Source organism: Sus scrofa, chromosome 6 (genome assembly GCF_054392235.1).
Source record: "Sus scrofa isolate SSC_HxYL_T2T_F1_AM1 chromosome 6, Sscrofa_HxYL_maternal_Yorkshire_Landrace_v2.0, whole genome shotgun sequence".
Taxonomy (NCBI): Eukaryota; Metazoa; Chordata; class Mammalia; order Artiodactyla; family Suidae; genus Sus; species Sus scrofa.
In genome coordinates, this window is record NC_139388.1 from 31375235 (window position 1) to 31397937 (window position 22703).

A 22703-nucleotide genomic window follows, 5' to 3' on the forward strand; every position below is an offset into this window, starting at 1 on the left:
GGTTCAAATTCTGGCTTTGTTACTTGTGAGTGGAGGGGTAATGACAGGTGTATTTTTTTAAATCTCAGAGCCTCAGTTTTCTCTTCAGGAGAATGGGGATAATAACAGTAGCTACCTCCCACAGCTTTTGAAAGGAAATTGGCGTATTTAACTCATGGGAAATGGAAGGGCTCAAAATGTGCCCGCTACGATTATTTCCACAACTCTATGGTGGGGTTGTTTTATATTCAACCCGCCTAATAACTTTTGAGAGATCAAATGAGACAACAGATGGGGAAATATTTTTGGAATGTTTAAACTAATGAAAAAGTAGTGATTTTTCTAAATCTTAAAACTATTCACAAGGGTTGTTTCAGCTGTAAGTGATTAGTAACTGGTTGGTTTTGACCTGTACACTTAAGCAAATGTAGGAACCAGGTGAAGAAGCAAGGTGAGGACAACAGGAGGGAGCAGTACTCTGATCTGAGAGTCAAAAGGGCAAAAGTGCCTTGTCTCACAGAGAAAGGGAGGATCAGAGCATCTGGCCAGGAGTCCTGGCTGAAGACAGACCCTAGATAGCCCTGGGTGGTAGGTAAAACCACTCCAAGCCTTGCTCAGCAGGCACTGAAGATAAAACTAATCGTAGTGACATTGGCTTCTGACCTGTGGGATTATGTGTCTGTTTTTCCAACAATGTGGCTTCACTTGGTGCACGAACCTCAGAAGAGCTTCTTGAAGCTTTGAAGTGGGTTTTGAACGCCTGGCCTAGCCCAGCTCTTCCACAGAGGATCACAGGGTGGAATTGCCTGGAAGCCGGTACAGGCCATGAAGGAAGGGAGCCTTGTGCCTGGGTGTCACTCAGCCTCTGCAGATCAACACTGCCCCATGGGAGGCTAGATATGAAGCCTGAGGACTTCTGTGATTGACTCTGTGTGTGACTGAGAGTTGGGCTACCAGCTTAATGGAGACCATTAGCTGAGGTAAGAGTGGGACAGGAAGGGGCTTTAGAGGGTGCTTCCAAGGCTCTAGAATGAGGTCTGCCACCTTGTCTTAGAATCCTGGGCATCCTTGATTCCACTTGGGCATCTGTTCTGGGGGAGGTACTGACCTTGGCTTATGAGATCTGTAGCAAGGAAAGTGGGAGAGGAAACAGGTTACTAGGTACAATTAGTACTCACAATTAGTCTTTAAGATATCATCTATGGATTGTAAACAAAGATATTGAAACTGAGAGGGAGAAATTCCATTTCCAACTTCAGGCATGGAGAGTCATTATAATGGGATAAAGAAAACAGGCTGAAATCTGGCAGAACTGGGTTCTAAGCCCTCTCTTACTATCTGTTTTGTTAGCTCTGTGAGATCATGGGAAAATCACTTCACTTCTTTGTACATTCACTTCCTTATCAAAAGGTAGGACAAATACACCCTTTTTGCAGGACTGATGTTAAAATGATACACAGTAGCACAATTGAAATACATAGAGCAGTAGATGGGACATGGTAAGGAAGTAAAGATTGTTGATTATTATCTCATTTAGAATCTAAAGGTCTAGGGGGATTAACATGAACAGGGTGGTGAATTTGGAGAAAGGCCTCTCTGAGTAGGTGATACATCAATTGAGATAAAAGGGAGGCAGCATTATGAGCATTAAGGGATAAGGGATTTATTACAGTAATTCATTATAGTCTTATAATGAGGGGGACTGGGAAGTGAAGTCTAGAGGAGAAGGGGAATTGGAAGATCATAGAAAGAGCCAATAATAGTTCTGAAGGCCTACTAGTTGGAAAGGTTGGAGCAATAGGGAGACCCAAGAAATCAAGCCCATCCAATCAGCAAGGTCAGGCCACGAAGGGAGCTCATGGAAGGGGCTTTGAGGTACTGTAGCCTCTGCATCTCTGGGTTTGCAGCCACACATCTGGAGGTGGGTCTTGGGTAGCTGTTGGACAGAAAGGCCTGAAGTTTGAAAGATAAGCTGGACACAGAGCAGAGGAGAGTAAGGACAAGCTGGGATGCGCCAGCTACCTCTATGTTTGTGCATCAGCATGTCTGACTGCCATGATCTTTTGAGAATAATGGCTGATGCTTTGCTTCCTCCTTCTAAATATCATTCATGTTCCTAGTTTGGCCAGCTCTATTCCAGAACATTGCAATAAGGAGATTCTGGGAGATGTTGTTCTGTCTTATCCAAGTTATAGTACATTCCATCCCAATGCTGGTGCAAGAGTTACAAAGAGAAAATCTGGAGAGGAGAAAGGCTGGAATGGGAAAAATCAGGAGTTCTATCATGGACATGTTTAATTTGAGATGCCTATTTAAAATGGCCTCCAATCATCCTTGTATCTTGCTGGCCCTGTGTTATCCTCTCTCCTTGAGTGTGGTCTGAATTTTGGAACTCACTTTGAGCAAAAAGAATTGGGGAGAGGTGATGGAACATCGCTTCTGAGATTGTTTGCAAAAAGACCAGGAGATCCCATTGTGGGTTGTGGGTTATGAACCCAACTAGTACCCACGAGGATGTGGGTTTAATCCCTGGCCTCACTCAGTAGGCTAAGGATCTGGCATTGCCTTGAGCTGTGGTGTAGGGCACTCACTTGGCTTGGATCCCATGTGGCTGTGGCTGTGGCGTAGGCCTATAGCTGCAGCTCCGACTCATCCCCTAGCCTGGGAACTTACACATGCTTCAGGTGCAGCCCTAAAAAGCAAAAAACAAAACAAAACAAAAAACCATGGCTTCTGTCTTGGGTACTTTTCCTTGTTCTCCTGACCACTTTCTCTGAAGCAATGCAGCTTCCATGTTGTAGGCAGTCTGTAGAGAGCTCTCTGGCTAGGAACTGAGGGAGACCCCTTAGTCAACAACCTGTGAGAAACAGGGACTCTCAGTCCAACAGTCTGCAAAGAACTTAATCCTGCCAACAGCTGCAAGAGTGATCTTGGAAGCAGATCCTCCCTCAGCCATACTTTCAGATGAGACCACAGCCCTAGCCAAAAGCTAGGGCTACCACCTTACAAGAAAACCTGAGCCAGAGGCACCTGGAATAAGTGGTACCCAGATTCTTGACTCTCAAAAACTGTGAGACAACACATATTTACTGTTTTAAGTTTCTAAATTTGGTGGCAATTTGTTATAAGCAGCAATATAACTAATAGATAACAATATATTTGCAGCAATAGATAATACAGATATTCAAGTACATACTTGTGCTTGGAGCTTAAAGGAGAGGTCAAAGGTGGACATATATTTTGAGGAGACATTTGACGGCATTTGAAGCCATGGAACTGAATAATATTATTTAAGTAGAAACAGTAGCCAAAAAAGAGCAGAATTCTGAAAAGTGAGCCTTGGGGCTTCCCAACATTCAGAGGCTGGGCAAAGGAGAGAGATTCAGCAAAGCAAGCAGACATGAAGTACTAAAGGTGGAAGGAAGGAAGGCAGAAGGACATGGTGTTGGGAATCAAGAGAAGGTCATGTGTCAAGAGGCTGATAGGGTTCAATGCTGCTGATAGGTCAGTCAAAGGTGAAGACAGAGGAATACCCTTTGGCTTTGACCACGTGGAGCTAGTTGGTGACCTGGGCAAGAGCAGCTTGAGCCAAGTGTAAGCCTGCTTGAAGAGGACTGAGGAAAGCATAAACGGGAAGTAATTTGTGTGCTTGACTATGTAGTATGCCCCAGAAAGAGGGATTTTCTCTTTTGCATCCAGTATAACTATGTTAACTTTCTTGTGTGATCCTTGGCCTTGGGAAATGGCTGTCAGTAGAAGATAGAGGCTAGGCAGAATGGAAGATGGATTTGGGGAAAAGGACTTGGCTAGGGCAAGTTTGGTGGCAGAGCCAGGGAGCTCAAGTTAAGATAGTTTCTTTGTACAGCCTGAGCTGGAATCTTCTTTTCAGTCATTCAACACTCACTGTGTACAGGGCTTCTGCCAGATTGGGGTTATCTATCATAAGATCAGACATCACCCCAAAGAGAGGATTCAAGCTCTAGGGAGAGGCAGACATTTAAATAAACATAGGATCTTGCCATTAGTCAAGTGTAAGAGAAGTATGTCCTGTTCTATGGGCGACCAAGGGAAGGAGGGTCTGAGCTTGCCTGGGGGAACAGCATATGAAGACCTCCTGGAAGACTGAGTGGCTAGTACTGTGCCAGGTTCCCTTCTCTCCCCTCCCCTCCAACAGTACCTGCTCTCTCTCCCTTTCCAACTCCTCCCTCTTCCTCTCTTCTTCTCCTTCTCCCCTCCTCCTTCCCTCCCTCTTCCTTCCCTGGCCCATGATGAAAGGCCTGGCCTCCCAGCTGATGAATTATGCATGCCCTTCAGCGGTGTGCCTGGCATCCAATTAGGGCCATAGCCAGGTTGATAACAGAGACAGATTAAAATGTAATTCATTGAAGTTGACATTTAAGCCCCAGTGTGAATGGTAGGGAAGAGAAGCAGTGCTCTCCCAGAACCTTGTGTGTGTGTGTGGGGGGGGGGGGTAGGAGGTGGTGAGTGGAGGGGCGTTCTCAGCTACCTGCACTTGCTTAACTCAAGCTGGTTTAGCATTCAGACCGGGCCTTCCGATGTACCACTGGTTTGGGGAAAAGCCCACGGCAGGCTTTGAGCTAAAGCAGTTCCCCCCACCCCAACCTTTTATTTGGAAATAATTTGAGATTTACACAAGAGTTGTGACAATAGTACACAGAGTTCCCATATACCCTTCACTGAGCTTTCCCTAATGTTAACATTTTGTGTAACCATGGTACAATGATCAAAACTGAGAAATTAGCATGGGTACAATACCATTAACTAAACCACTGATGTTTTTCGGAATTCAGCCAATTTCCCACTAAAGTCCTTTTTCTGTTCCAGGATCCAATCCAGGATCCCACATTCCAAAACAGGTTTTTGTGGCTGTACTTCCACAGGGACAGAAATCCCTCCCCATACCTTAGACCACTGGTTCTCAAACTTTAGAGTCCAGAGAGTTATCAGGGATTTTGCTTAAAAGGCATGTTCTTCCCTAGACATCCTGACTCAGTTAATCTTGGGCAGAGCCCTGGCATCTGTATTCTTAACAAGCACCCCAGGCAGTGGAGAATTGCTGGCCCGACCAGCACTCCAAGCAAAGCTGGGTTGGTTCCTAGTTCCTTGGGCAAGTCATTGTCCACCAGCAGATCTCCCTCCTCTCGGCTTGGCAGAGCAAGGTCCCCCTACTCATCACTTACTGCCAGACTCTAAGGGGAGGAGAGCTGGGCTAACATGCTGGCCAGGGCAAAACCCCAGGGAAGCCCTGCTTGGATAGGAAAGGAAATAACATTTATCTGCCAGTCACAGATATATATGTTTTCTCATTTAATCTGCAAAATAACCCCTAATAAGTAGAAACTATTTTTTCTGTGTTGAAGATGAGAAAACTGAACAATAATGATATTCAATGTAGAGTTGCCATATTTAGCACATAAAAATACAGGATGCTCAGTTAAATTTGAACCTCAGATAATGCAATCTGGGGGATACGCCAATCTTAAAAAATAATTGTTGTTTATCTGAAATTCATATTTAACTGGGCCCACTGTATTTTATCTTGCAACCCTAACAAGGTTGTATCTCTTGGCTGCAGAGCTGGTAGGTAGGCCTTGACTCGGATCCAAATCAATGTCCTTAGCACAGCACATCCTGTATTTACCTGCTCAGTGCTCTCCTCACCTGATGGACCACAAGCAACAGGAGGTGGGGACCATGTGTATGGGTCCCCTGCTCTATCTATAGGGCTTGGCACAATATGGCAATAGGTGCTTAATAAATGCATGAATAGACTTACTACTCCCTTTGTACCAAAGAAAGCTGTATATTATGGTGATTAAATGGAAAGGCCAAGCTGGTGAGAGGTGGTGTGACAAATTTGCTGATAGGATATATGAAGAGTTCAGGGTCTCATGTCTATACCTGGGAACCCCAGCCCTTGCACCCGGAGCAAGGGCAAAGAGCCAGCTCTTCTCATCTCAGCCTCTCAGGGGCCTCTGGTTTCCCAGCTGGAACATGAGATTGGGTCTCTTCCAGTGCTAGGCTTCTGTGATTCTATGATTTTTCTTCCCAACTCCACCCTCCCGAGTAGGTAAAAAATATGGCCAAATTAGTAGGTTTGCTGCCAACTATATCTTCTTCTCAGCCCATTTCCTATCTCTCTTCTTCCTCCTCTTCCTCATTCTGCTCCATGACAATTTTCTAAGTATCCCTGTGGTGCCTGGCCCTGAGTACCCTTCCTAGAATACTCTCTTCCATACTGTCAGATGAAACGAGAATCCCAGAGAGACCTGACACAGCACAGTTCTTTGCAGACAAGGGAAGATGTTGGGAGCGCATTGTATCTTTTAAAATAGACCCCTGTTGTCGGAATGTATTTTTAGCTGTGGGAGAGATTGGCATGCTCTCAGTGCCACCATCTGCCAAAGGCAGTTGCTAGGCAACTGACACTGACGACAGCAAGAGGATGACTTCATGGAAGATCTGGGGACCCTGGTGGCCCAATCCCTCTCCACTGTCTAATTCCTGTATCCTGACAGCGAGGCTCAGGGGAACTAGCATCCCTCTCCTTCTGGGAGAGGCCAGGGAGCTGACTGAAGGCCCATGAGCTGAGCGCAGAGGATGCTATTCATGTAACAAGGGATAATGGGCCATCACTGCCGCGGTAGTTGGTATATTTCCTATTTAGAAACTTTAGATGCTACTGTGGTTTAAGGCTAGGCTCCAGACTCAGTGAGTCCAAAGGATGCACACCCCTCTCCCCAGCAGCCCCATAGGCACTGGTCTGAATCGGAGCAGGAACTGTTTAGAAGTAGCCAGCTGTCCAAAGCAGGCTCTGTGGATAAGCAGACAGCTGGTAGCCAGGACCCCTGGGTTCTCACTCAATTCTGCCTTTTGCCTTCTAGATGATTTGTGGTAAGTTGGCTACCTTTCACTGGCCCCCAGTTTTGTCACCTTCAAAGTAAGAATATAGAACCATGTAAAATGTATTTATAGGGATAAAAAGCAGAATAATCACAGAGGAGGAAAAAAACACAAGTCATGCCTGCATTCACATCCTGACTCTGTCCCTTATTGCTCATGTGTGACTTCAGGTAAGGTACTGACCTTCTCAGTGCCTCAGTTTTCCAATCTGTAAGTGACGGCAGTGACACTCTCATTGTGTTGTACAGATTCAGCAAAGCAGCATGTGGAAGATAAGCAGAGTACCTTTATTTTGGAGTCCAGTAAATGGGCGGGTATTATTTCATTTCTCTAGCAGAGACTGTAAAGTATCCACTGCAATCATTTCTCCTCACCCAGATGAATACTTTTAAGCTGAGCACATTTCCAGCCTCCGTTACAGCTAACATGTATCACTAATGACACATGAAAGGGATGGGCACAATTCTACCCCACTCACACTTGTAGTAAATTGCTTCCCTGGATGAACTCTCATTTCCTTCCTACAAGCCAGGGCCTGGACTTACTGGTGACACCTCTTTGACTTCACAGAGCAGGATGACATACTGAGAGTTGGGGAGGGAGTGGCAGAGCAACAAATTGGAAGGAACCTGGGTCCTCTATTAAGAATAGGTGCATGTGGTTTGCTTGGGAGGGCACAGGGCACTAGCAGGTGAGTGGGGATGTGACAAAGGGAAGAGAAGGCAGCCAATGAAAGGCAGCTACCACAGTGGGTATAGGGCTTAAATGGGGTAGTTCTGGAAAACAGTGTAAAACACAGCCTTTAAAGTTAGCCAAGGGTGAGGGAACTGGGCCAGGCTTATCCTCATACCTGTCAGTCCCTGGGAAGGCTAGGATATAAATTCCCAGGCACTTCCAGTCTTCTGTGTGTCTGTGGGTAGAGTGAACGCAAGCAGCCCAATGGCAGCCCTCTGCCAAAGATGCAGGCGCTGGCATTGGAAGCCAATCAGTGGGTAAGAGGCCCTGAGGGAATGTGAGCCCAGCACCAGCAGCATCAGTATCTTCAGAAAGAGAAATAAACTCTGTGTTCTTCAAGCCACTATACATTGAGTATTCTTTGCAGCTTAAATTTTACCCTAATTTAATTTCCAAATGCTGTGCATATGAGAAGTTTCAGTTGTATGTAATCTCTTCAGCTCCTGGACTCCATGTGATATTCACAGAGGTTATGTCATGGCTGGGAAACAAGGTTAATGCCAGGGAGCAGATGTAACTCATCAAAGCCTATGTCACTTAGTATTTCTGGGGCTGGGGCAGTACATGGTATAGGCCCGCAGAGAATGGGCAGGTGAATGTGGACTGGCATGGTCGGAGGAACTGAAACTTTACCTGCCAGAGAAGACTTAGGGAAATGAGGTGGAGGGTGTCCTCACCGAGCCGTGGGGTAGCTCCTCTGTCAGGTGTGGGATAAGCAGGTGCCTTGGCTCACATGATTGCAGTCTTGGGCTGGTAAATGTTGGATTTGGCTGCATTCTGCGTTTTGAGGAGTGGGCTGCAGGATGCCCCTTAGCTGGGAGTGACTTAGTAGAGGGGGTCCAGTAACAGGGCACATGGCTATTGCTCCCTGTGTTCTGAGGTTGGGATGCTGATGGCAAGTGGACTTCATCACACGCTTTATGCCACTGATGTCCAGATGGCATGTTAGGGCTCACAGAGGCTGTGGCTGCCCAGCAGTGAGGGAGCAGTGGTGAGTGTCCTAAAGTCCCCTGGGGCTGGATGACCAGCTGGGGTGGGGCACTCATATGGCAATGTGTCCTATCATCTCAGCATATAGCAAGCTCTCAAAATGTCTTGGAAGACACAGCTGGGGGTCCCTCAGAGATCATCTTTTCCAGTCCCCTCATTTTGAGGATGGTGGCACTGAGCCCAGAGAAGGGAATGAGCTTCCAGAGCCAGCAGAGAATCTGAATCCAGATTTCCTGACTTCCCAGGGTGGGGGGTGAAGCTGACATAAAGATGGGGGGCTTCAGCCTTCGGATGTGCTGCCAGCCACCTCTGAGCCATTTGCTCCACCTAGAGGACCCTTTTACTTATTGTTGAATCTCAGAACTAGAAGAGAACTCAAGAAGTGATCAGATCAGGTCCCTCTGTCTCCAGGCATGTGTGTATCCTCAGCCATGGCAGCTGGCTTGAGGTCACCTTCCTCTGCCCTTCAGATCCAGAGCTCCTCTCTGCCAGCTTTGTGTGTGCCACCGCTGTGGTCTACCAGTTCTCCTTGGTGTCTGAGTGCAGTCATTCCTATTTTACTTTTGGCTTGATTTATTTTAACCTCTAGATACAGGTTGGTCTTGCTGCATTATGTGTTTTAATAGTGGAGAGTGAGCCGAAATCAGTAAATTTGCCCTCATTCTCTGTCCTATTTCTTTGGGAAAGGTTGTGGAGGGAAGACTTCAGCCCTATACCCCCGGCCCTCATGGACTGAGGACAAGTAGATGAGAATGAGGCTGTCCACCCAGGGCCCTCAGGTCCCAGTCATCCCCAAGGCTCTGGAGGGACGTGTAGAAGGTCATGTCTCTCAGAGGCCAGTAGGCTATACAGCCTGGACCCAAGCAAGGAAAGTTGCTCCTTGCTGCTTTGTTACAAATCCAATCACCTCTCTTCCCTCCTCATGTCTGCAAAGGCCCAACATTTTTTCCCTGTTCTAGATTCTCTGTATTTTATTCTCTTTGGGAAAATATAAGCATCTTTATTTGTTCTCTTTGGGCAGTTTGTGTCTGGATTGGAGAGAAAGGAAGAGGAAAGGGTGTGGACTTCATCCCGCAAAGGAGACAGGGAATCCATCTGTAGCTAGTGCTAAGTGCCGGTGCCCCATGTGGGTGGGGATATGGTGAGGTCTCTGTGGGGCACCCTGTATATTTGGGAAATTAGATGACTAGTCAGAGTGTTTATGGCCAATACGAGATCTAAGATAGACTAAACAGTGGGGTGAGGCCCCGTCCTGAATATACAGGTAGCAAGAAGGGAAGATCAGTGTGAACTCTAGCAGTTAGAGAGGGTATTATTGAAACAAGAAATCTCCAATGGGACCCTGACAGATAGGATTTGGGCAAGATGAGAAGAGAGGCAGGAACAGGAAGCATGGGTATTCAGTGGGAACGGTGAAGAAAGCAGGGGTCCCATGCTTGAAGGAGTAGGAACAAGTCTGGAGGGTTAGACTGATTTCAGGGGTAGATGGATGAGGGCAGGGGGTTGGGGAAAACTGGCAAAGAACCATGCAGGGTAGGGTGAGGAGGGGACAGTTATTCAATACCAAGTCCAAATGGACGGCCAGTTAGCACCAGACCTCTTATGGCCTGGGAAGGCTTCATGGGACAGTGGAGCATCCATGTCCATTTTCCAAGAGCTGTTTGGGAGATAAGATGGGTTAGGATGGAGAGACTAAGTGAGTGGAGCCAAAAGTGGGAAGATGGGCATTTTCTTGTGGAGTGTGATGTATCTCAAATCCCAGGAGGCCTGGAGATGTCCTCACAAATCCCACAGATCTTTGAGCAGAGCACATCCATGAGGAAGAGTGACAGGGCTAGATGGCAGGGGCATGAGGGGCTTGTCCTGTCATCTCTTCCCACCCTGCCCCAGGAATCCCTGGGAGGAACCAGCCAGCCTTGCCATATCCTGGAAGAGTGTCCTTAAAGCTACAGGGGACTCACCTGAGAGTAACCAGTGTGGAAGCACTCTGTGCAGAGTCCAAAAACCTTCTATCACTGCAGTTTCCTTCTGAAACAGGAGAATTACCTGTTACCCACAGAATGTAATTCTGCATTTCTTCCCATAACATTTGAAGTTCTCCATAAAGTGGCCCTAGTCTAATGTCCTATCTTATCATTGTTCTATATCACCATCATTATCATCATCACACTAGTAATTAAAATTAGCTAGCTTTTATTAAGCATCTATTATACCAGGAACTCTACTAGGCATTAACATGTTATAACATTTAATCTTTATGGCAACCCTTTGGGCAGGAACTATTATTTTCCCCATTTCACAGAAGAGGCAAATAAGGTACAAAGAAATAAATTGGCCCAATGTCTGTCCACCATCATGTGGCCGCGCAGTGGATGCATCAGACACTGAACTTGCATTCCACGCTTGCCCATGCCTGAGCCTTTCCCCAGGCCATCCCCTCTGCCTGAACGGTCTTCCCACCTCTCAGGTTCTCTCCACCTGGTGGACAGCCACACTAGACCTAAGCTGAAAGATCAAGGTTAAAAGTCACCTCTTCTGGAAAGTCTTTTCCAGCTGCCCAGGGAGCAACTTTCTCCAGTCCTCCCCAGCACACCTTGATTATGGTGTCAATCATATCATGCTCCTGGTTTTTGTTCATGTGCCTATTTCCCTCAAAGGAAGAAGTCACTTAAAACTTTTTTTTTTGTATTCTAAGTAAACATTTAATTGACATATAAAGAAACTACATTTTGTTCAACTTCATGCCTTTCCTCTCCCTCTCCTGCAAACCCCCCCCCCCAGGTCTCATATAGAGCAGGGGTGCAATAAATATTCATTAAATGGAGACATATTTCTGGCCCCACTCAGAAATATGTCTTTTTCCCCCGTTTTTCCTGACCACCCTGTTGCCGATTCTTTGCTGTGTGGAAGAATCCAGACATCTTGCACAGCTGCAGCTCAGTGTGGCCCATTTTGGCTGGAATTCAAGGAGCAATTACAGACAAATAAGTATTATCACAACCAGCATCAATCAACGTCCCTCTCCTCAAATGCTCTCACCAGGAAACAAGAATGATCTCAGTAAGATCCTGTTTAAGCCTAAGTGTCTTTTTTGTGCCTAGGGAGTATGTGATCCTCATAGGGACTCCACCATTGACCATCTGTAACAGAGTCTGTAGAGTATGCTGCCTGTATAATCTGAGACAGCAGGTCCCTAGAGGCAGGCAGACCTGGATTCAGATACTGCCACTTTTTCTCTCTATAAACTTGGACAAGGGGCTTAACATCTCGGAACTTCAGTGTTCTCATAGGTCATGTGGAATCAATAATACTTCCCAAGGGTATTGTTGCAATGATTAAATGAGATAGTATGTTTAAAGTATCAAAAGGATTTCCAGGCAATTGACAAATAAAACCCTCCCTTTTCTCCTCCTTCTCAGTTAATTACTGGGTTCCCTCCTCTGTATTGGGGGTTTGGTTTTGTAATCATGAAGGCTTTGTGTCAGCAGCTAAATGAGAAGTCCCAACCTTATCTACAGTTTGAAGCTTCTTGCAGAGGATAGAGGAACCAGTAGAGAGAAGCTTTCCTGGAGAATTAGGGCTTGATCTAGGCACAGGAGGAAGAATATGTTTAACATCAGATTTTCATATCTTTTGTGGGGTACAAGGATGTCTTAAAGAAAAGGAAGACTCCAACCATGGAACTCCCCTCACCTTATGGCACCATCTTGGGAACCATCCATGATATTTTCTGTAGGGGAAGTTGCCTGTGTGATGGAAGCCTCGATGCAGGGCCTGGGAGCCATCATACATGACCGGCAGAACTTTGCTGCTATAGGAAGAAGAACTTCTTGTCCCGGCTCACCAGCTCATTGGGCAAACTGTTTGGAAAGAAAGTTTATGAAACTTCTGACCCAAGTGACTAGGTGCTTCCATTTGCATGGAGCTTGGATATGATAGAATTTGGCTTTTTGGCCAATCCATTCAGTTCAGTCTAATAAAATATCCTGATACCCTCTTTAGGTCAGACATAGTGGTAGGAGTTGAGGATCCAGGGAAGGACAAGATAAGTTGCCACTCTTGTGGAGCTTACTGTCTTCTAAAATGATACATGGGGAAGTATGAATTAGAAACACGGGGTGCTTACTTCTGCTTAGGAGCAAGGGAAGGCCTTACTAAGACTTGAATAATGAAGGATTTATTGTTATTATGTTGTGTCAGGTGAGTATTTTCACTTCAACAGCCAAGAAACATTGTCATGCCATGACTAAGAACAGTCAGAGAAACCTGGGTCAATCCCAATTCTGTAACTTATTAGCTATGTTACTGTAGGAAAGTCACTGAATTTTTGTGAACTTTGGTTTCCTTTTATATATAATGGGAATAATGATGAAACCTTCCACTTGAAATGTTTTTGTGAAGATTAAGAGAGACAATGCATGTAACACACTTACACAGTGCCTGTGCAATCATCCAGTATCTGTTGGTGGTGATAGTGGTAGTTAATTTACCCTGAGAGGTCCAGGAATGGAGGAATTATAATATTAGAGTGAATATACATTTGGTGCTTTATGATCCTCTGCTTTTGGCCTTCTCATATTTTCTACAAGTTCATAAATTCTCTCCCCACTCTGCCATCAAAAAAGAGCTAGTTCTACCAGACTTCAGTTCATTTCTTCACTCATCCTGGTGCTCTTCCCCTTCTTGGTCTGGTGAGAAATAAGTTCTCACAGAGAAGACACAAGCACAGTGACATTTCATTGCTAGTTTGGACTTTGACCCCAAATTCTAATGAAACTACAGTGTGTTGGACTGGAACACTCTCATGATCAAGTCAATCCTTCATCTTCACAAAGAAATTAAAATACCAAAACCTCCTGTTTGTTTTCATTTTTGTTTTTGTTTTGTTTTGTTTTGTTTTAATCTCCTCAGTCCCATCCACTAGGATGAGTGAGTCTTGGTTCCTTATTTATTAGCAAGTGCTGTGCTGTTAAAATCATCTCACTGTAAGTATAGATTTTCAATTTCTCCATAGTTTTCTGTCAGAAAGCTTCTTGTTTCTCCCTATTTTTCTGTTAGTTTGTACTTTATTTTTGAAACTATGTTATTGGATGCCTACAAGTTCATGGTTGCATTAACTTCTTGGTGAATTTTTCATCACAGAGTGTCCATTTTTATCCTTATTCATGCCTTTTCAGCATAAATACCATTTTGTCTGATTTCAATATTGTAGAATATATTTCTGTATACTTTCATTTTTAACTCTTTTAAAATTTTGTTTCAGGTATGTCTTTTATAAACTATATAGAGCTAGGTTTAAGTCTAATCTGATACTCCCAGCTTTTAATAAGTGAGTTTAAGCTGTTTCCATTTATTGAGATTATTGTTATATTGGTTTTATTTCTATAATCTTATATGTCCTACTTTACATTCTTTTCCTTTTTTCTTCTCTATTTGTCATTATTATCTTTGTTCTCTTCTTCCTTTTTCTGTTAATATGTATTCTCAGATTTGTTGAGCTTGTTGACTACCTTTTCATGATGCTGTTTGTGAGTTCATGGGTTTTGGGGCATGTGTGTGAGCCTTTTGTTTCCTTAGTTGTGTGTGTGTATTTGTGTGTGTGTGTGCAAATGCTGCTTCTGTTCAGCTCCCTAGGCCCCCATTTCAGATCTAGACCTTACGTTTGTATGTGTGCAGGAAGTCTTAATTCTTTTTGGATATTGCAAATAAGTAACTGAGCCAGCAGATCATAAATCCTGGTGTGCCTGTCTAGACCAATCTCAGACAAGCAGCTTAGGATAGGCCACAGCCCCAGACAGGGAGAACAGCTTTCCTTAGCTCAGATTCAGATTCAGGTCTAGGAGCCTGACTTTTGTTTCCTATCTGCTTAAGTGGTTCATCGCCCCTTCTAGGTATCAGGAGTTGAACTTGGTGCTTGCTTCAGTTCTGAAAGTAGAGTAGGTCTGCAGCTTCTCTGCATTCCTTTAGAACATGGCTTTGTCTAGGGCTCTGTGTTAGAAGGGGTCTTAATCCATACTGATTAGATGGGAGTGAAATAATGCTTCCCCAGGCTGATCTGTCATAATTATGAAAGAGGCAGAGCTAATCTTTGTTGCCTCCTCTTCTTATATCTTTCTTTCATCTCTCTTCCCCCATATGCCCCTCTCCTTCCAATACTTCTATATTTACCTGGATTATTCTGGTCTGAAAAACTCATATCCCCTCATCAAGGGTCTTGAGCTTCACCACTCCTACCCTCTTCCAGGGCATTTGTATTATGAAGGAATCACCAATGGTGGCATCTCAGGAAAAGGTGAAGATAGAACTTTGGATGATGCTCTCCATGTTTTCCTATACATCAAAGGATGTGAGATTGTATCTGGCAGACACCATACTTTTGTCCCCTTAGTCCCCTTCAAATTGCACTGAGCATGGTGTCCTTTGATAACCCCACTCCATTCTAAGTATCTTCTTGGGAAGGTTTAAATAAACAATGATTTCATAGGATGTTGGTCAAGAGTGAGAGATGAAACTAAAATGATCTCTTCTTTCATTTGCCTTCATGTCTCCTATGGGCAGGTCCTTAGGAGGTCAGTCCTGATGGGCAGTGAAGAAGTCGTGCCATCACTTTCCACCTGAGGTTGGAAGACAGCCCTCCTGGGGACTTGGCTAAACTGAACAGAAGGCAGCACGTAAGAAAATGTCTACTGCCCATTCCATGCCCCATTGATCACTGCCTCCCAAAATGTCCATTCAGCAGTACAGAGTGGATGCTTACATTTCTCAATCCCTGCCACTGGTGCCCTGGCCTGCCAGGTGGTGAGGCTTCTATTTCATTCTAAATAGAGCAGAGGACGTTGAAAATCTTCCACAGCTTCTGGCAGGTGAAGGATCAAAGCGGTGCTCAGCAGCCAAAGGCACAATCAAAACGGTTAAGATCAAAGGGGACGGGCTTTGTTTAAGAGTGAGCCCTCCTGTTCCTCATTACAGTCTCCACCAAGGCTTCTATCATCCTCTGCTGCAAGCAACAAGGATGAGGAATTTGGATTGCGGCTGGCTGCTGAAGCCACTTCTAACAGACAGAAAATCCCAGAACAGCTGCAATGTCATTGTAAGCCCTGAAATTAAATAAAATCTAGTGATTTATAAGAGGAGAAGAGGGTCAACACTAGTGCTGTCAGAAAAACCATTTCCAAGAGCCCTTGGGTTGGCCTAAATCCTACATATAAAATGGGTGGTGGAAGTGTTTTCCATGGAAACCGTCAGAGGGAAGCTGAGGGAATTCAGGTCTTGGCAGGTGATTCCAGCCCTTGCTGCTGGCAGCCAGCTCACTAGGGAGAGTAATAGAGGTCTCGATAAATAGAAAATCTGGAGAGGCTGGAGCCAAGGCTTGATGTATTTTGTAAAGGGAAGGCTTCCTCACTGAGAATGGGGAATCTGCTTTCCAAATTGTATGGTCAGCAGCTTTGTGTCTTTTATGTCTGTAGGGCTTTATTGTAACTCTGTGGTGAAGATTTTTAAAAATATAACAAAACTTTGAATAGAATGCCCACGAGGTATTTGCCAGCTTTATTTTTCTCCCTGTCTGGGAAAGGATTCTAACCTGCCTATGAAATAGGTGAGCAGCACTTCCCCTGACTCAGGCAAACCCCTCCACCTCTTTCTGCCTTAATCTCCCCATCCCACAATGAGAATGCAAGATTAAATGAAAAAAAAAAAAAGATTTAATAAGCATTTCCTGGATGCACTTTTTAGAGAAGTGTTTGAACAAAACTTGGGCAAGGCATTGGGTGGATGGGGTTTAAGTATCCTAGTACTAAGATGAGTGTGTTCAGGTATAATTCAAGTTGGCACGTAAAACGCCTCAGCTTTTGGCTGCAGAGTGAGGGCAAGCTCCTATTACTCACCCTAAATCTGCACAACTCAGCTTGCTCCTTTTCCCCTGGACCATCTCCAAGGTTCTTCCCAGATCTGACAAGGAGAGCACTCAACCCTTGGAGGGAGCTGTGACATTACAATTTCATTTTTTCCTGAAGGACAAGGTCCCCTGAATTCCTACAGGCCCCTGCACAGCCTTTATTATGGGATGGCACTGGGTTTCTTCTTTTAGCGTGAAAGTCTCCTGTCCATCTGAGGCAAAGTTATTATTCCTTGGGAGGAAAGCCTTGTCCCTCCCAGTGTGCTTCTCAACTGCTTTTTCTCTCTTGATCAACGTGCGTGGGTATTAATCTCACTTAATTTCCTGCAGCTGGCTTCACTTTGCATGGCTGTTTGGGAATAAGATTCTTTTGTTCCCCTTTTCTTTCTTTTTAAGCAAACAGATTTTCTTTTGAGTTGTGGATGGATGTCATTCCAAGTTTTTGGTGGGAAACAGCTCTCTCTGAAACTTTCTCCTGGGGCGGGGCATTAGAGCAATAAATAGGAAAGAAGCCATTTTGTGTGGTTGGAGAAATGAACTAGCATGGAGGTTTCTCTGTTGACAAGGACGGGTTAATAGGGGCCCAGGGGTCCTGTGTTCAGGTTTGGATCCATGCTCACTTGTTATGTGACCTTTGGAAATCCCCTTATCCTTTCTGGGCCACATTCTTGCCTTCTGTGCAGTAAGGAGTGGGTTTGATTAATGGTTTGGAATATTTAAGAATGCTTTGGAACCCTCTCTTCAATTGAAATCTACAGAAATCTAATATGAGTCATGTGAAATTGCTGTTTTTATAAGTCAAAATTTCAAATATAGGCTGTGTCATATGCTTTAGTCCAGAGTTTTTCAAGCTCTGCACAGTTGACCTTGGGGATTAGTAATTGTGGGAGCCTCTCCTGCTAGATGGTTAGCAACATCCCTGGCCTGTATTCACTGGATGCCAGCAGCACCCCTCAAGTTGTCACAACCAAAAATGTCTGCATACATTTCCAAACGTCCTCTAGGGCTAGGGGTTTGCCAAGAAGTTGCCTGCGGTTGAGACCTGTTGTTTTAATCTAATAAAACAATTAAAAGGTGAGAATCTCCGTTAAAGGAGGATGGGAGGGAGTGTGATGTAGATCCATTCTCTGGCCCCAGAGGCTCTTCTGACTTGTCAGTGTTTTAGGAGACACAGTTTAAAAACTTATAGACTCAGAGCCCCAATTGTCTCTCTGCTCAAAACTACGATGTGATTCCAGGGTCCCCTTTCCAAGTCAGATTTTTAATTGGAAAGGCAGAAGAGGGGGCTCTAAAGGGATAGTCAGCAACTTCCTCAGTGCTCTCAGCTCCCACTTCATTTCAGAAGGATGTGTAGCAGAGTTAGCTCTTTTTCTAGGCATCCTTATTTGGACACCTTCCTCAGGAATCCTTCCATCACAATGCCAATGAGAGAACATGCTTTCAACTTCTGTATCTGTTCCAAAAAGGACCTGCCCATCTGGTCTACCTACCTGAACTGTCCTTTCCTTTCTACAGGCTTGGGCACTCAGGCTCTTTGAGATGCTGGCCTCTGACCTAGGATGGGTACTTGAGTATGGGAATCTCCAAAAAGGCAACCCAGGCATTGACTGTGCTTGGCCAGGCTTGGGGCTTGGCAGGAAACAAATCTGTGGCCTGTTTGCTCCAGTTGTGGGACCCTGGGTGAACCTCTGCCTCCCTGTCTACAAAATGCAGCCATTAAGATGTGCTTGTAGGGAAGAGGAAATTAAATTATCTACTTAAATACCTACACAGTACCAGGCACACAGTGGTCTCTTGTAATGTGGTCATGAGTGTGACAATGCCTGTGGAGATTTCGGTGTTGGCACTTCACCCCATGTCCTAGCTCAGACTGTCCTTCCAGAAAGCCTAGACTCTTCCATGATGGTGTCAACCTAGCTATATTGGGACAGGGGCTCTGGGCCCTGGGTGCCCTCCAGGGACATATCCTCTTATAAAGATCAACCTTTTGTTTAGAGATGTGGCTTCACAGGACTTCTTAATGAGTTTCAATTTCCTGGTCTATTAAAACAAATTCCTGGTGTTATACATTCCTTGCACTGATTTTTTTTTTGAGTGTTTATGATGAGCCATTGTACTTTATTTGGAGACTACCTCCTTTATTCTCAAGGGTTATTTGCCTTTATTTTGCTTCAATTATGCCTTTCCCCAAATAAAAATAACTGTTTTTCCTGATTATAAAAATACTGAGTGCTCATTACAAATAAAGTTTCAAATGATACAAAAAAGTATGAGGAAAATAAAAACCACTCCAATTCCTATCTTGAAAATCTACTCACTTTCAAAATCTTGTGGCCTGCCTTTTAGCATTCCCAAAGGCACATGCACATGATTTTACCTGTATGCATTCAAGAAATGTCCACTATTTGTTTTTACCTTTTTTACTGAAGTATGACATATAACATGCACATGGAAACATACACAAATCTGGGAGATCCCTCTTGGCCTAGTGGTTAGGACCTGGCACTTTCACTGCTGCGGCCCGAATTCAGTCCCTAGTCTGGGAACTGAGATCCCATGTCAAACTGCCACACACTGCAGCCAAAACCAAAAGAAAGAAAAAGAAAGAGAAAGAGAATGAGAAAACAGAAGGAAGGAAGGAAGGAAGGGAAGGAGGGAGGAAGGGAGGAAGGAAGAAAGGAAGAAAGAAAGAAAAAGAAAGAGGGAGGAAGGAGGAAAGGAGGGAGGGAGGGAAGAAAGAAAATACGCAAGCTCTAAGTGTGCACATCAAACTCTTACAAATTTTTGCTCATGCAACTGCATTGCCAAGATCAAAATATAGAGCATTCCCAGCACCCCAGATGATTTGCAGTCATTACTCCTCTCACCAAGATAACCACTCTTCTCACTTCTGCTGCTGTAGATTATCTTGACAGTAGATAAATTAACGTGACTTTACATTATAGGACATATATAGTGTGTAATCTTGTGTCTGGCTTCTCAAGTTTGACATTGGGAGAAGTGTTCATTTCGTGGCATATAGTAACAGTTCATTTTCATTGCTGTATCGTATTCCATTATATGGCTAGACCACATTTATTTATCCTACTAATACATTTATTCCAGTAATGCTGGAAATTTGAGTTGATACCAGTTTTGACCATTACATATAATGCTGCTATGCACAGTAAATTAACTTTCTAAAACCTGATGGTAAAGACACATTGTCATCTGCAAGTACTTAAGCAAAAAGGAAACAGAGAGCTATCTACTAGATAGCTATCTACTATCCATGCTGGATCTTGGATCCCTCACTGTACACTGAGAGGTTCGGAGGAGATGCTCTCTCAGGGTTCTTCCATCAAGGCAATGTGGAGATTCTGGGAGCACATCACTACATCCAGTCACCTGCCTGTTCCTCTCTAGTCTAAGGCAGATGTATTAGTCAGGGTTCTCCAGAGAAATGGAAACAATAGGATCGATATAGAGAGATATAAAGAGAAGAATAATTTTAAGAATTGGCTCACATGGTTATGGAGGCTGAAAAGTCCCACCATCTGCTGTATTTTAGTGGTATAGTTCAGTTCGGGTCTGAAGGCCTGAGAACCAGGTGAGCTGAGGGTGTAAGACCCAGTCCAAGTCCAAAGACCAGAAGCACACATGTCTGAAAGCAGGAAAGGATAGGTGTCCCAGCTCATGCAAAAAGCAAATGTGACCTTCCTCCATGTTTTTCTTCTATTCAGGGCTCCAGTGGATTAGAGGATGCCCACCCACATTGGTGAGGGTGATCATCTTTACTCAGTCTACTGATTCAAATGCTAATCTCTTCCAGAAACACCCTCACAAAAACACCCAGAAATAACGTCTTACCAGCTATCTGGGCATCCTTTAGCCCAGTCAAGTTGACACATAAAATTAATCATCACAGCTGGCTTCCAGAGGATACATCCCTTCAGTTTAGGTATTGATGGGCATCTCCTAAGAAAGACAAAGCAAACCTTCATCTTGGCCCCCCCCCTCTAAGACCCTGGGTCACTTGAAGGGTCCCAGGACCATTTCTTCTCCTTTCCCCATATCCCTGTCCACCAGCCCTAGAGGTGTCTTGGCCTTTTGGTCAGAGTAAAGAATAGATCACTCACCCTGCCACTGAATTCCTGCTGGATCTCCCCTCCCCTGCTTCTAAGAAAAGTGCTTTGTTTCCCACAGAGGACAGCAGGGAGTAGTCTTGGGAAGTTAGATGCTCTTGGTATGGGCCTCAGACCAGCAGAACACTTAGCAGTCCCTTAGAGACACAAGCTGGAGAAGAGCAGGATGAGAGCTCTTTGCACACAGGTGGGCCTTACACAGGGATGTGGGAATACTCCCACGGCCCCAACTAATAGAAAATCCACCTCTGTGAATTCATTCCTTGGGATAAGCACCACCCTCCCTGGGGTGGCAGATTAGGAGTTGAAAACAGGCTTTTTAAATAGAGTTTTACTTTCAAAGGCTGACTCTGCCATTCAGCATCCAGGACTTTAGGCAAGATAATAACTTTTTGAAACCACAGTTTTGTCATACTTAACATGAGGATCAACCTTATCTCCCAGGGTTTTCATGAGAATTAAATTAAACAATGCATGTCACCCTTTTGGTCCACGTGCTTGTACATTGTAAGGTCAGTATCCAGGAGGAGAAAAGTGAAAATCCTCTACCATCTGCGTGGAGAACAGTGGTCATGAGTCAGGAACCTGGGTTCTGGTCCAAGCCTACTCCCTGTAACCCTGGGTGGTCCCATTGCTCTGATGAGGAAACTGACTTTGGTTATATCTAGATCCCTCCTCATTGTAATTCTCTTGGAATCTGCGGCCGTAGTCCTTGCTTCCAAAGACAAATTGCAATGTAGATTAGGGGGTGACAATGAGACTTAGAAGTCAGGGAACTAAGTGATTATTTTCCCTAAGCCTTAATTCTCTTGTGTATAAAATGGGAGTTATAATACCCATTTCATACAGTTGTAGGAAGATTAAATAAAGCAATGTATGCAAAGCACTTAGCATAGTGGAAGCCATGATAATAATAACAAAAACATTAAATATTACATAATGATTGTATTATATTAATATATGATCACTCATAAATAATTAATTTTCTCAAGTTCCAAGGAGCAGAACTTTTAAAGTTTGACTCCCATGACAATCATTGAGAGTAAAGGAGAAAGTTGCAATGTAACTACCCTAAACAGTACAAAAATATAATGTTCTTTATTGTTTATAATTCTAAGTTAGCATGCAGAAATGGTAGAAGAATGGTAGAAGAATTTAGCCTGAACTCTTTCTGGGTACACTAATCCCCTACCCAGATCTGGAGATTGGATGATAATCCCTGGAATTCAGTGTCAAAGCATGGATTGGAGGCAAGAGGTTTGCAGAGCCCTTTGGTCCTCAATCATTAGTTCACATAGGGTTCAGCATCCATCATCCAGTGGCCCTGCAGGCCCAGATCCATGGTCTTTGTGGGTTTTATTTGGAGCATGAGATTCAACCACTTTGCGATGCTTATGGCTTCTTGTGCCTGGGTGCATATTACTATTCTGTCTTGGGGTCTAGGTGTTTTCTCGCCAACCAGGAAGCATGATGAAGACTCCCTCTGTTTAGGACTTGTAGGTTTCTCCTCTACACTCTCCTCCACCTTTCTCTCCCCATTCTGTTGCCTGGCCTTCTGTAAATAATAGTCTGTAACTGAAATGTTTGGCAGGAATCGATTCTTTTACTGCCTTTCCACATGTTTTCTTTATTTTATAAGCAGTAAGAGTGTGCTAATGATATGACATTCTGTCTTATGAATTTTAGGGTTTAATTATGGTAGCATCCAACTTCTTCTACATAATAACTTATGTCAGTTATATATTGCTGTGTAACAAACCAACCCAGAACATAGTGGCTTAAAAAATAACCCTTTATTCAGCTCATGTTTCTATGGATCAGCAATTTGGGCTGGGCTTATGCAGGCAGTTCTACTGGTTTTAGTTAAGACTCAGTCATGCATCTGTGGTCAAGTGCCAGTCAACTAGGAAACCCTGACTGTGCAGGTTGAGTGGCTGCTGGCTAGAACAGTGGGGACACTGGTACTGCAACTCTCATTTTCCAGCAGGCTAGCCAGACTGGTTCACACCAGGGCCCCTTCCCAGGCCTTACCTTCCACTTCTGATAGGAGCTGA

General features: G+C 44.4%; 1 protein-coding gene across 11 annotated transcripts in view; it reads left to right on the forward strand.

Moving 5' to 3' along the window:
• The window catches only part of CES5A (carboxylesterase 5A), a 282134-nt gene that overhangs the window by 214752 nt on the left and 44679 nt on the right, over positions 1–22703 (forward strand). For 6 of the 11 annotated variants that reach the window (XR_014805853.1, XR_014805854.1, XM_084960210.1 and 3 more), the window contains exons 1-2: positions 13401–13613; positions 15187–15299. The gene's annotated coding sequence lies outside the window, so the exon portion shown is untranslated. Of the gene's footprint in view, positions 1–13397; positions 13614–15186; positions 15300–22703 lie in introns of those variants that run through there. The other 5 variants (XM_084960212.1, XM_084960214.1, XM_084960216.1 and 2 more) reach the window with 2 other exon arrangements.